Source organism: Hesperophylax consimilis, chromosome 12, assembly GCF_061612785.1.
Source record: "Hesperophylax consimilis isolate HC1 chromosome 12, BYU_Hcon_1.0, whole genome shotgun sequence".
Taxonomy (NCBI): domain Eukaryota; kingdom Metazoa; phylum Arthropoda; class Insecta; order Trichoptera; family Limnephilidae; genus Hesperophylax; species Hesperophylax consimilis.
The window spans coordinates 22024123-22039973 of record NC_142847.1 but is presented as its reverse complement, the minus strand read 5'-3'; the positions used below and the strand labels follow the sequence as shown (position 1 = coordinate 22039973).

Here is a 15851-nt window from a genome sequence, read left to right as displayed (position 1 = left end):
TGTAAACAGATGAAAAAAAGGTTGCAAAACTATTAGCGATTTTATCATCAGTAGTCAATTCCTCTCCGTCAAGAATCATAGACTTAAATGAGTTGTTGGATTTTTTTAGATCCTTAATGTACTTCCAAAACTGTTTGGGATCGATAGATAATTTTTCTTCCATTGAAGTTAAATGATTTTTAAAAGCTTCACTGATTTCATGTTTTACGATGGAGCGATAGGCTGAAAAATTAGCATAGTCCAAGTTGTGACGTGTTTTTTTCCATTGCTTATGAAAAATATGTTTAATTTTAATATTTGAAATGATACTATTTGTGTACCACTTAGGATATACTCTGTGTGTCGTAGTGCGAGGTGTGGAAATGGGTATACACTTGTCGAATATATTGTAAATTGAATTGTAAAAATTTGTACATAATGCATTTATGTCTGTTGAACTTTGGCAGACCGGTTGCCATGAGCATTTAGAAAGCAATTCATATAATAAGTGGAAATTTCCTTTGTTGAATCTCCATGCGTTTATGGTTCTAGCTCCGTGATAGGAGGGAACTTCTATTGGACTTGGGTTTAGACATGAACTTGAAACACCTGAGTGAGCCTCACTAATACTTATAGACAAAGCAGGGTGGTGCTTATCCTCGTTTGTAATAGGGTCATGACATTTCTCAACACACTTTACAAGATCCTTGGCATTACATAAAACTATATCCAGAGTGTTATTATAATCATTACATATCAAGTTATATTCTTGCAAACCGTAGAAACATTTAAAATAATTAAACATGTTCACAATATTGGAGTTACAGGAAGGGAGGTTCAAATCACCTAATATTAAGATATTTTTGTCACTGAGAAGATTATAATTACTTTCTATTTTTTCAAACATGTTGTAGTATAACGAAGTTGAAGAACGAGGTGGCACATATATCACACATACGAAAACAGTTGAAGATTTCAAGGATAGCTTCACCCACAGGGATTCAGTGTCGGGGAGGTCCATTGAAGAAATCCTCTCAGCATGGGTTACAGAATCAGCACGAACAGCCAGGACGACACCCCCCGCTCGTGTGAGGCGGTCACGACGAAAGACAACATAATTCTCTGGAAATAGCTCTGAATTATGCACACTTGGTTTCAGCCACGATTCAGTGATTGCTATTAAATCTAAGCTATCTCGAGCAAATAGGTTGTTTTTAAATACTGCCAATTTCGTATTTAACCCTCGAACGTTTTGATAATATATAGAGAGGTTAGAATTATTTCTCACTCTTAGAGTGTTTCGTTTTATCATTGGTTGCAACATTTCTCCGAAAAAAAATGGGTGTGTCAAGCCTACGCAAGACAGAAGTGAAACTTCTAGTATTCTTCTCTCTCTCTCTTTTCATTTCATTCTCTCTTTTTTTCTGTCTATTGACATATTTATAAGTAGCATGTGATAAAAAAAATTAAAAGTTATAAAAAAAGAAAAAAAAAATTAGTTAAAGCGGGGATCGAACCTCGGTTCTTCACGACCACAGTCGTGCGCTCTGCCTGTAGACAGCGAAGATGAGTTAGGAGAGTGAGTTAAACTAGGTATATAATATTTACACCTTGCTAATGTTTTCAGTATTATTAGGGCTTTTTTATACTAATTTTCATATATTTATTGGCAGGTAGAGTAGAAATTAATATTGTTTAGCGTTTGCCAACGACCATACCATGTTGAACACACCGGTTCTCGTCCGATCACCGAAGTTAAGCAACATTGGGCGCGGTCAGTACTTGGATGGGTGACCGCTTGGGAACACCGCGTGCCGTTGGCCTATTTTTTATTTTAATTTCATGTTTTTTTTATTTTTTTATCATTACTATAATTAATAATATCATAAAATTCTTTAACTTTTCAAGTATGCTACAGGCCTAAAATATTACTTAGTGGATTGATATTATGGTCAACCATTGAAAAAAAAAATTCCTACAAACTTATTAATGTAATTACGATCTTTTTCAAGCGCGTATGTAATGATTATTTTTATCAACCTCGCACACACCTTGCTAATTTTTTCAATATTATTAGGGCTTTTTTATACTAATTTTCATATATTTATTGGCAGGTAGAATAGAAATTAATATTGTTTAACTTTTGCCAACGACCATACCATTTTGAACACACCGGTTCTCGTCCGATCACCGAAGTTAAGCAACATTGGGCGCGGTCAGTACTTGGATGGGTGACCGCTTGGGAACACCGCGTGCCGTTGGCCCATTTTTTATTTTAATTTTATGTTTTTTTTCATTTTTTTATCGTTAACATCATAAAAAATTTTATATCATTCTTTAACTTTTCAATTATGCTACAGGCCTAAAATATTACTTAGTGGATTGATATTATGGTCAACCATTAAAAAAAAAAAATTCCTTAAAAACAAAAAAATAATATTCCATGGCCGAGAATCGAACTCGGATCAACTGCTTCGAAAGCAACTATGCTGACCATTACACCACCAACGCCAGTTGTCGAGATGAGCTAAGAAGCATTTATATTTTACTTCAAAACTTTTACTACATCAAATGAACTTTAATCGGTCCCGCATTTTCGTTTCGGTCATGAGTTGGTTTTACTCCTCGAAATTGCATGACGCGCGTAAAGAAGTTTCACTTCAAAAACCACTCATTGAATGCAACATGATTTGGCCATATGTTCGGGTCCATATAAAACGAAAGCTTCGATTCCGGGACTCCGATCCGGAAAGAGGCGTAGTCAGCTTTGGCTGTCAATTTGACAACATCGTAAACAATTTCTTTGTTTATATTGAGAAGGAATTTTACAATATCCTCAACCGTAGTGTTGACATCGAATTGCCAGGCATGAATATACTTGCGCCTTTCAACGGCTATGAGGCCTTTATGCTCAGTCGCGGTACCATGAAGTACTGGTCGTCTTTTTTTCCTATGCGTGACTCGGCGCCAATTGGTGTTAGCCGAAGTGGAGGTATAAGCTTCCGTTTCAGATTCGGATTCAGCTGTATCGGTTTCTGCAGTCTTTGATGTTACAGTATCGGTAGGTTGGGCAACGGGAGTTGACATCTTCTTCGGTTTAGATGGGCCGGACAGCGGCCTCTTCCCCTTGTCGATGGTCCCAGAAACTTGAGTTGAAACTTGAGTTGTTTCGCCTTCCTTTGCTCTAGCTGTAGCACGGGTAGACATTCGGCCTTTGTTTACGGTACCTTTCTGCTCTGTGCGGGCGGCCGGGTGACCGGGCGGCGGTGGGGGCGGGGGCGGGGGGGCAGTGACATCGGCCCAGCGGCGGGCGGTAAGCGATGTATCTACCTCGCCTCGCGATGTAGGTACACTTTTATCACTACCGACTAATAGTATTGACTTTATTTCTTTAACATCAGCTGTTAGGCTGTCAACTTTGGTGCTCAACACTTTTATTATATTAGTGAGCACATGAAGCTCATTCATAAATAAACTTGGATCGCTCATTTTTTTGGCAAAGTAATAGTATTCGGAATGAATATTCAAAAACAAACGGCGCGCGGCGTAATACGTGCGTTCCGCCGGCAAGGTAATTCTCCAACTTGCAGCTTGTACTACGAGTTTCTAGATACCATGTATATATTTATAATATAAACCAAATCATTGTAAACAAACATGTCATAATTTTTGATTTTCGTATCAATATAGAATAGATAGATGTAGAAAAATACTTTTTCTATGCAGGCGTCCGAAATAGTAACTAACTGAAGAAATACCGTTTTTGTATGGGCACTCTTGATCACAAAAATAAGTTTAAACCACTATACTGTACTTAAAGGCTTCGAAATTTATGTCACAACTGCAGTTCCTCAGAGTTTTTCCGGGCTGGAACCTGTAGATTGAATCTTTTCCTGATGATAGCCAAACTCCAATAGGAGAGGGGATCAGAAGGTGGTGTAAATATTATGCGGCGCGTAAGGTCAGAACTGTAAAAAACTTCACTTATTACCATGGCGTTTGTTTGGTTAAAACGGTTTAAAGCTTAAGTCCCCGAATTTCCAATTTCTACCGATTTTTAACAAGAACGTCACTTTGTAATATTTATATTTTTTGTAATACCTGCATCAACTGTAAAGCGCCCCTGAGGTGATATCTCACAAAAGCGGCGCTATACAAACTTTCCAATAAATAAATAAATTCTATTTAGCTCTTTAAGTTTTTAAGTTCCAAAAAAAAGTAACTTTTTAAGAAAATATCTGTACTTTTGTTACCCCGATATGTTAATTATATGAAATTCCCTTGATAGAAAAAAATCGCAGAGTAATCTCCGAAAACCCGTTTTATTCTGTTATTAAATATGTTACAGGCATGAAAAATTGCACAGTGTATCTTTAAATAAAACTAAATCATTTTACGAGATATTTTTGCTCTAATTCAAACGAGTCGCGTTTTATTAAATATTTTTACCATTTTCGCAACTATTATCGTTTTTTTTTAATATTAGCGCACTCTCTCTAACATTCGTATTTACATATCTCCCTTTCAAACTATCTTTGAATACTTACTACGGGGCTTAAAGGCTCGAGGCCGGTATTCCTGCACCGACGGTGTACGGGCGTGTAAGAATCTAATTAGAAAGACGGTTAGAAGACACTGCACAGGCAATATTGTGAAAACAAATACTACGAAAATATCTTGCGGTTTTTCGACAAACAACTTAACTGTACAATTACACACAACAAAGTAAAAATTAATTAAAGATTTTTACCAAGGCGTTATACTTATGGGATGGGTGCGTTCATGCAATTCATTCCCAGTACCGAGATAAACCTTTTAGAAGCCCCGATGGGGACGCGCGGCGGGATGATCACTCACTAGTTGTAGATGGTAGATAGTGTTCGCTACATCTCAGCTGCTTCCGAGGAACGATGACAGTAGTGATGGTTGCTCTGATGAGTTCCTGGTACCATGGGATGAATGGAGGCTGCGCGGACCATGGGTGATTGGACTGGGTCTTATTATAATAGAAACAATTTTTTTTATTTTTTATTTTGTACATTATTTTTTACAATTTATGTTTTCCAGTAATGTAGGCCTCACTGGGTGGCTTGCCCGTGCTGAGGCCTTCATTTTATAATATGAAAATATAATCTACATAATTGTCTGGGTATTACTTGTTATTATGCTTTGCTGGTATGTAGGCGTAGAATTATTAGGCATATTAATGCAATAAGCTGTGTAATAATTATTATGAATTATGGTGTAAGCATAGACATATGAATATTAGTAGACCTGCCCTAAGTGATTAAAAGCGTATTATCCCCACTCCCCATACCGGTTCCATTGGAGCCGGCTGTGCTCGCGTATGGCCTCAAGTGAAATTTGAAAACGTGACGTCATCATTCTTGTGCGAACTATGGTCGAGGCATCATCGGTTCATTTTACGAAATAACACGGCAAAATGTTGACTTGTACTATGAAAACTTGTAAAAATAGATGTGAAAAAGAGAATAAACCCAATTGCCGTATTACATTCCATATATAAGCATTATTTTACTTTATTTTAAGCATATTCACATCGTATAATATAGATCAGTTTTAGAAACATATACTATCACATCGAGAAACGTCTGGACGCGAAACACAAAGCTGGTTGGTTGCTGGGAAGTAAATTATGAACATTTATAAAAGTGTCTTAACTAAATACTTAAACGAAATATTCGACTCTGAAAATAGAACCGAATTTTTTTGCCGAATTTGGACTTCGCAAATTTGTTCATAACGTGGCGAGTAATTTGCGCTCCCATGTAAAAATGTCTATTCATTCAAAAGCAGATTTTACTTTTAAGAAGTAAATGGTGATATTATAATGCGAGATGCCTATTTACTGTCAGATTGATTTATTGACGAATCACAGTCAGCTTCACTCCCTTCGTTCTTCAACAGTTGATTTTACCCCTCGCCATTATCTTCTCGTCTATTAATTCCTATGTCTGTGGGTGTAAGATGATCTAAGATGGTTATTGTCTAACTTTGTAAAGCACCCTTGTCTCGTTTAACAAAAAATTACTCCCCGGGGGAAACCCGAAACGAAAACGGCGACATACAAATTCTGCAATAATTATTATTAAGTACTATCAAGTGTGCCCGGCGTTGTTGGGGGTTATCCTAAGGACTTTTTAAAATATACAATTCCGTAGTACATTATTTTGATGGATCTCATAAGGTTTATAAGCGCCCAAAAATATTAAAACATCGAATTTCTCTACTTTCTATAAATATAATATGATGTATCTTCCTGAAGAAATTCTTTAAATGATAATAAAAACCCTAACAAAATCCGTTACGTAGTTTGGAAGAACCAAGCGCACAAACAGATAAACGGGGATAGCAACTTTTTTTTATACTATTTAGAGGTGAAAAACGGTATGAAAATTTTGACGAGAATTTTTCTTGCGACGTGACGGAAAGGTTCTCATCCGCAAACGATCCACATTATGTGATTTTTTTCTTAATTTATTGTACTCATCAGTTTTCAAATCAGATACAGGTTTCAATGTAGCAATACCAGTATTTCATATTCAGTGGAGTGCTAATTACCAATAATAGTACCCGTGGGATTCGCTTTAAAGACATGTTGGGACTGTGAATAAATTACCTACGTTGCTTTTTAAAAGCATGCGTATTTTTTGGCTGGTATCAAACATCTTATTACTAATATGGCTTTGTCGCATGTTGCCTACCCCCATTCAACGTAGCACCCTTTTTATCGACTTATTAATAAATTAAAAAAATTACATTATAAATCCTTCACACAACTCACACCCTTTGAATCGATCGCGATGGCTCAGAACCTCTCTCAAATATGACAGCAAAATACTTTTTCTCCGTCATTTTGTTTTACGTCACTCAAAGGCTAATTTTTATTTCTAGTTTATACCAGTTATATCATAATCGATAAGTGCTATTATCAAAGTATGACGTATGTCAATGTCTGATTAAGCTTTATCAATCATTATATAAAATAACCTCGTCATCTGAGATAAATAATACGTAGATATATTAAGCTACTATCCATAATGAGTTCGGTAAACCCTTTCGTAAAATTATCTGAGTTTATTGAGTGTACTCATAAACCCAAAAGGTTCATTGTGTAGGTTCGTGTTGATAATGAATCTATTATATATTAAGCTCGGACGCATTTGGTATTTCCTAGAAATGGGGGTAGTGCTTGAAATATTCACGTAGAAAAAAGAGTGTGGCTGATTTATTAAAATCCTATTAAAACATAACTGTCAGTACATTCAGAATATATCCGAACATTCGTTCACGCAGCTGCGCTTATCCTGATAAATATAAAGATGAATTACGAAATATCAGAATTTTTATGAACACGTGTTTCGACATCCCCATAATATATTCGTGTTTTACCGACAGTTTGTTAGGAAACTTGTCAATTCAATTAGAGGACTGTAGTCCCATTTTTAACAATAATACGAATAACTTGACCAGATTTTTAATTAATTAATTAAAAAATTTATATCATTACTTTTCTCCGTGCAAATTTTTACTATTTATAAAATTTATTTTTGACTCCAAATTTTTTGAATTATGTGAAAGATAGTTCATTAGATCATTAAGAATGTATTACTAATAATAATAATATCTTTATTTAATAATTTTGCAACTATAAACATGTAAATAGATAGAATACATAACAATTACATAAAGTTGAGGATTCTCATAACCTGCCTCACTAGGCTATCGGCTAGCCTGTGGTGAGGTAGTCATTTTAATAGTTAATTTAAATACGTGTGAGTATACCTTCACTTATATAATAATATAAACACAAAATATTTTTGTTGGATCAATAGTTTCGAATCTGGGTGAGGGCACTGGTAAAGGCCCTACTTTTTATGCAAATTATTCTTTTAGAAATTTGTTTGAAAATAACATTTTTTTATGTTCTCTGGAAGAGTATTGTATAATATTATTGCAATGTACCTAAAATTTCTTTGTCCGAAAGACCAAAAGTAGTATGCATTACAGGAATTTGAAGTAAATCTTTGTTATTGTTTCGGGTACAGCGAGTATTTAATCTTTTTGTGTAGTATTTATGTATGTTTGTTTATAGGTGCGTGAGGATTGTTTTTGCGTATATCTAGCGAACGTCAAACACATTCATAATATTAAAGATTAAGTTCAAGTCTGTAATTAGAGGTAGCCTAAGGATTATTTTGATTATGATTATCTGAGCTTTTATGATAGGGTCTAGTGCAGATGAAGTTCCACCACCCCACACTATGATTCCATATTCAATGATAGATTGACAGACATCAAAGTAGATCGTTTTCAAGTGTTGTAAGTCGAGAAATGTTCGTATTGTTTCGAAAAAGTGCGTGGTTTTTCTTATTTTGTTTGCACTTAATTGTGTGTGGAGATTCCATTTTAGGTATTGATCAATGGTGAGGCTGGGGTACATCTGAGTAGGGCGCTCAATGTTAACGTGGCTATTAAACTTTTGAATATTTGTAGCAAATATGTCGACTGTTAAAATAAACTAATCAAACCAATTCAATTAGTATTTACATTTATTAACCAATTTTGTCTTATAAATCATCACAAACAACAAAAGTATTTGTGACGGGTTCTTGGTTAGTAAAATTCACAAATAGTAATGTTAAAAAAAAATGTAAGGTTTTTTTACATAAAAAAAACTACCTGCTTCATTTACATGGGAGTTATGAAATAATCTGATTTGAGGGATGAACTGTGATTCTATATAAATTTAACCAAACTTCGAATTATTATAGCTAGGCAATCGTAGTATCTCTAGAACTAATCACTATTTTATTATTGGGTACAATATTCTTAGCCATAGGAAGCGCTATCAGGGCAACAAGTCCAAAAGCTTTTAATAAATTCTATCCAAATCCGGCAAAGAAGCATAATTAAAATGAAAGTAAAAGCTCAAATCTTCTGAAAAATTATAACGATTAAAATTAAATTTAAGATACTTTAATAGGTTACCTAATTGTAAAGAACACCCTTTTACAAAATTATACCATTAGCACTATTTCACCAAACATGAAAAAATCTAATACTGATTTTTTTAAGGCTATAATAAAATTAATTCAAAATTCGCTGCCCATCTCTTGAGAAAACTCACGTCCTGTTGACAACGATGAGCCTAAAGGTATAAGAAGAAATGGTTATAGATTACTCTTACTGGAACAGTTAGAGATAAACAAAGGATGAAATGATCTAAATAATATAACCATAATGATTCCTAGTATCTTCAACAATTTTTTCCCACATTTTTGGCTGCTGTCTTTTTCAATGATTTTTTTTATTCTTCGATATAAGCATCTGCTAAACTGCGAAAACAGTTTGTCGGCAAGTCAATTTCGCAATATTAATTATAACTCTAAAGCACGAATTTTTTTATAATCTAGATAGTGTTTCGGATAAACGTATCCTATTTTTATTTATTTATATGGGACTCCTGATTGAAAAACTTTTGAAGGTTATACTCGTATGATACATTAATGGCTATAAACTCTAGATGGTATCTTTTGTCAAGGGCGAAATTATGTCTAAAGATTAGTACTTTTGCGGGAAAATACTAAATCGAAAAAGCCGCTTAAATAAAATATAAATTATAAAATTGTATTATTTTCGTTAACATAACTGGACCATATTTTTTATGGATTTCAAAAATAATTTTTAATATATTATAAAAAAATCGATTAAATTACTTTTTTTAAAATTAAATTAACTCAAATATTTAACGACTCTCTTTAAATGACATGCATTGACACCTCTGGTGTACAATTTCAGAAGATATAACATTACATAAATACGTAATAAATTCCAAGAAACACTCATTTGTCAAGTTTGTACCCGCCCTTATTCGAGCCCGTCACGTCGGTAAAAGGGGAGCAAAAACAATAAAACAATCATTATCTCTATTCAGAACATTATGGGTCGGGAATAGGAAAACTGCATACTGCATGGTGTCAGGGGTGTAGGGGAGTGTCGTCACTGACCTAAAATAATACAATTGATAGATGGCCCTTTTCCTGGTATTTGGCCCATTTCTAGTTCCCTCGGCACCTGGTGGGTAACGCCACATGTCACCAAACACATCTGCCATATCCACGAATGATTTAATCATTGAAATAATATTAGATTGTTATTTAGAAAAATACGAAAATAAAGGTAAATGTTATAGGTAGGTAGTTGTGAAGCTCTAGGTCCCCAAATATGAAGATGAGATTGCAAAAAATAACGGATTTCAATATTGGCTTAATTGATAGAGATGCCAGTCATGGATAGACAAGAGGTTCTGAGTTCGAGTCTCAGTCGCGAGTCGCGACAATACATATCGTTTTTTAAAATTTTCTGCGTTTCTTTTCTTTCATACGTTCGTTGAATTTTTGATATTATTTTGTGAAATTAATTAATTTTAGATACTTGAGTCGGGCCATGTCAGACGATGTATGAATGTAAATTATCTTATATTATTCTTATTATCTTATCCTCTCCTCCCCTTTCCCGTTCCAACCCAAGTCTATTTAAGTATAGTTATAATCACATTTATTTTATTGCTGTTTTTTGTAGGCATATTATAGGTTTATCGTTTGTTGAATTTACATTCGTATTATTATTTTTGTTATTTGCTGCTTTATTCTGTTTTTTTCTTCTATTTTTATTAAATATTCTAGTTTACAGGTTAGGTTTATGTTTCTCAATATCTATCTGTGAACATTAATAATTGGTCTGTTTTTTTGTTATCCTCTTATGTATATTGTATTGCTAAGACTGTTTATGTTCCTCAAATAAATAAATAAATGAGGTAAAGGAGGTAAAGGAGTGTGTGCCAAGAACGAGTTTTTTGACGGTCTAGTTCTAGTAGAAGCATATGATTGTAATATTATTACTTTGACATTTTTCTCCTCAAAAGATTCTAACAGTTAGTTAAGTACCTTATTTATTTATTGTTATGAAGTTGCAATAAATTTACAAATAAAAATTAGAAACAAGTTCTGCTGTGTATTTATTATCACGCGTGACAGCTGTTTCGCCTTCTGAAGGCATTTCTAACTGTGGTGACGATATATTAATATTATTTCTATTTAGGTACTTATAATATAACATTCTTTTGCAATACATACACAACCAACTATCAGACACACTCACTAACAAATAGGATCCTACACATTATAGTAGCTAGTTGTTGGCAATGTAGTTTTAGAAAAGTGTCTTATATGTAATATTGTTCTAGTTTCTATTTTATTTTATGTTTATGTTACGTTTTATTGATATTGTTTCATATTCAGTTTTTCAATTTACTGTTGAATTAAGCTTTGATTTTTTGTATAATTTTCGATAGATCACTAGGCTGTTCTTAAAATCCATGTAAATTGGCGTAAAACCAAAATAAAACAAATAGTTTTCGTTTTTATTACTCATGCCATTATTGATTTCTGAGTTAAATTTCAGAAATTATTAATGTTTATATTTCCCTTCAAATTTTCCCAATTATTATTGCATTGTTTAAATTTGATTAAGGGTCGTTAAAGTATGGGTTTTCAAATTAACACACTTTAATCGGGAAGAGTAGTTCTACCCGTTCGGTCGATTGATGCTTAACGTCGGGAAGGGTAGTTCTACCTTCTGCGCCCGCCTCATTTCAATGGCAGAAAAGAAGAAATTATCCGATGTTTTTATATGAATATTATATACCAATCTCTTTGTAAAGGTCCCAACTATACGTACATAATTATCAAATTGTAATGCAAGTCTTTATTTAGTATTTATCTTGGAGTCTTTTGTGTACATCGATATTTCAACTAAAATGACCTATATTTTATGAAAACCTGACACTTGATAGGTATTGCTTTGAAGATCAACGAAATAAGTAATTTAGATAACATATTCTGTTATTCTAATAATTCAATTCTTGGAATGAGGGTTTTTATGACCATGAAACCCGAAACAAATCTCTCTATCTCTGTTCCGCACCCACTCAACTCCTAGGTGCGAGCGAGCGCAGAGTGTCTGACGCGTCTAACAAAAGCAGGTATCGGCAAACACAGTTAGGCGGACCATAATAAATATTTACAAGTGCATGGCAGTTTTTAAAACGCAAATTGTCGTACGGTTGTGTTCTGAGGAGATAATATTTATATTAGCCTTTTCAAACCTTTCAAAATGGATTCTGAAAATTACGAAAGTGATGACGAAATCGTTGCAGATAATTTATCTGCCTGTTCTAGTAATTATTTGCCTGAATTCGATAGTGAAAGTGAAGAATCTAGTGAAAGTGAAGAAATTTCTTGTAGGAGAAGAATGTCAGTGATGCCATTACAGTTCAGTGATTCTGAAGAAAGTGATATGGAGGAAGAAGGAGAAGAGTGGTCTCGAATAGACAATCCGCCAAATATCGAATCATTTTTAGGTCATCCTGGTGTTTGCGTAACACCAGCTGATTCCAAAAGTATTATGCAAGTAGTAGAACTATTTATTGGAAATGATTTGTTTGAAATGATGGTAGAAGAAAGCAATCGTTACCATGCTCAAAATGAATCAAGATTCAAACAAACGAACAAATCCATCAAGTGGAAGCCTATAAATATTCCAGATATGAAAAAAATGTTAGGATTGATTCTGCTTATGGGTCAAGTGCAAAAAACTACGAGACAAGATTTTTGGTCTTCAGACCAATGTATCGAGACGCCCATATTTTCAAAAACAATGAGCCGTGATCGTTTCAATCAAATTTGGAGATCTTGGCACTTTTCAAATAACCAAAACATTACCGATTCCAGCGACCGCCTTGAAAAAATTCGACCCGTTTTGACATATCTCATCCCAAAATTTAATTCTGTTTACAAGCCTCAAAGGGAGCTTTCTCTAGATGAAAGCATCATACCGTGGCGGGGAAGGCTAGCATTTAAAGTATACAATGCGTCAAAAATAATTAGATATGGTATTCTCGTGCGAATGGTTAGTGAAGCCCCTACGGGATACATTTGCAATTTAGAAATATACTGTGGGCAAGGAAAGCGACTAATAGATACAGTTGAAACATTGCTTAATCCATACCTAAATTTGTGGCATCATGTATATATGGACAATTACTATAATAGCGTTAAAACTAGTGAAGTGTTGTTGAAACATAAAATAAGAACGTGCGGAACAATGCGAATTAATCGAGGTTTTCCCGAATGCCTTAAAAACGTAAAGCTCAATCCAGGCCAAAGTATTTTCCGTCGAAAAAATGATGTGTTATTGCAAATTTGGAAATCTAAGAGGGACGTCAGAATGATTTCAACTATACATTCTTCGATCATACTTGAAAGCGGCAATATCGATTGGAAGACGAAACTACGAATCTGGAAACCACAGAGTATTATTGAGTATAACAAATATATGAAAGGAGTTGATCGTGCAGATCAGTATCTTTCGTATTACTCAATAATAAGAAGAACCAAAAAATGGACTAAGAGAGCTGTGATGTATTTATTGAATTGTGCTCTGTTTAATTCCTACAAAGTTTACAAGGCCTTGAATGCAACCAAAAGACTGACTTATAAACAATTTTTACTCAATGTTGCCAAATATTGGATAATGACCGAGATTTCTGAAACTGATGCAAATTTTGAGGAACCGAGACCATCCACATCACAATTACAAAGGAAAGTCTTGAAAAAAGATCCTCCAGGGAGATTATCAATGGACACAAAAAAACATAAAGCGATAAAAATTGTCACCGGCGGTAAAAAGAAATATCCCCAGAGACAATGTCGCGTGTGTTCTGCGCACAAAACGAAAGGTCTGACGAGTTATATGTGTCAATTTTGCGACGTCCCTCTTCATAGGGGGGAATGTTTCACTAAGTATCACACTGTATCCAAATATTAGATGAACAATTTTTAGACGTGAACTGAAACTGATTACATAAAAGTGGTTAGAAACTAAAACCTAATAGTGTATGGTGAAAAACAATAAACAATATTACGTGAGCAATACGAGAAGCATTCTACCGTAAGTGATTATTTTAAATTTCATTTGAAAAAATAACCAATATTATTAGCACGTTCCGATGGTTTTGGTCCGCTGTACCGTGCGAGGAGCAATTGCACACGTGGTATTTCAATGGGTAATAATGTGTTACTCTGACGATACTAGAGAAGTCGCAATTGTTTTTGTTTTTATAATGATTTGGGCTTGGTGAAAATATAATAATTTGTAATTTTATAAAATTGAAACCTAGTTTATACTTAAAAAATTTAGCCCTAATGACTCAACAATGACTTTGTTTTCGATTTATTATGTTGCATTAGAAATAATACTTGGTTTTCGGCTAGAAATTTTATAGCTTGGGTATGCTGAATTAGTATGTAGAAAATTTTATTGAAATATTTCCATTATTTTCGAAGATATAGCGATTTAAAACAAATTAAACAAATTCGCGCGGGACCTTTATTTTCGCCCGTTTTCAGCGGTCAGCCGGCGAAAAAATAACCCGATCAAAGTGTGTTAATAATTTTAATGTCTCAAGGATTTTTTTTATGCTCTATAATAATTTAACATGGTTTAAACATATCTAGGAGTGGCAAGCGAATTATATTTTTTTAGTTCAAGTCGCTAGTGCCCCTGTCTCCATCCTTCCAAGAAAATGTACACAATAGTCTTTATAATTACAATAGGGAGAATAATAATGACGTGTACATTCGATATTCATTAGTCTCTCTTCATCCATTCTTCGGGCTCCATTGTCACTACTTCAATGGATAGTAGAAGTAATTGTTTCACCAGGATCTATACAGTTCAGAATTCTTGATTGGAAGAGTAATGGACGCTTTACACCGTGCTTTTTAAAGTGAAACGTTTGGCGCGCCTAGGGGGGAAAACCGACTCTTGCGTAGCTAGAGTGGTATGGCGGGGCGACGCTCTTATTTTGCACCGAACGACGTATCATTCGGCCAGCCTCGTTACTCGCCTACTTTTTCCGCCCAGCAACCAAAACTCTGTGCGGTATATTTACTTCCATCCTCACTAAAAGTGATGATGACTTTTTAATTAGTAATAAACTTATTTGTGTGTAATTTAATAATAATAAAATAACTGTTTTTTATCATAAATATAAAGACTTGTTTACTTACACTTTCACTTCCTTCAATAAAATTAAATTTCGTTGTTTCACATCTACAAGGCGTCCCGTGATCCGTGATGGTTTTTATTTTCAAACCGATCTTCACATGGGAACTTTGGCACTTTATGACAAATATTTGCTGTACCCGATTATTATTTTCATACTTATGATTTCATACAGATAGTTATCAATAGACGACATGATATTTTGGGCAAGAAACTAAATCGTGAACACCTTTATCATGACCATAGAAGCATTTGTCATCTGCCTTACCGTTGCCGCAAAAAATAAACACGTAATTCACAATACGGTGCAGTAATACACGTTCTCATAGTAATAGTAATGAACACATGCTATAGTCTATTGTCAATATTTGAAAAAAAAAACGAAATAAACATGTAAAATTTCCAAATAATATAGTTACCTAAAACAATGACAGACGACTGAAGTCAAAGAATGTCCGTCAACCTGAACTATGCAAAAATCGGTACCAAAATTCCAAACCAAACATAGCCAAAATATAATACGTAAAATAAAATATTATACACGTTCTTCAAGAATTATCCAAAAATACATACACTCACATATAAATGTGTTTTTTCATGTTTCAATATATGTCTGTGAAAAAAAAATACTTGTCACACTTAATCACAAACACGTTAACCCCTCAGCACAGGTTCTCCTAGTGAGGTGTTCACGTAACAGACAATATCACCCACACACAGTT

General features: G+C 34.2%; 2 non-coding genes across 2 annotated transcripts; both read left to right on the top strand.

Moving 5' to 3' along the window:
• Positions 1-1683: 1683 nt before the first annotated feature.
• LOC149419322 (5S ribosomal RNA) lies at positions 1684-1802 on the top strand. The gene has a single exon (XR_016302965.1). It is a non-coding gene; the product is annotated as a 5S ribosomal RNA (ribosomal RNA).
• A 322-nt stretch (positions 1803-2124) lies between these two features.
• Positions 2125-2243, top strand: LOC149419321 (5S ribosomal RNA). The gene has a single exon (XR_016302924.1). It is a non-coding gene; the product is annotated as a 5S ribosomal RNA (ribosomal RNA).
• Positions 2244-15851: the final 13608 nt, after the last annotated feature.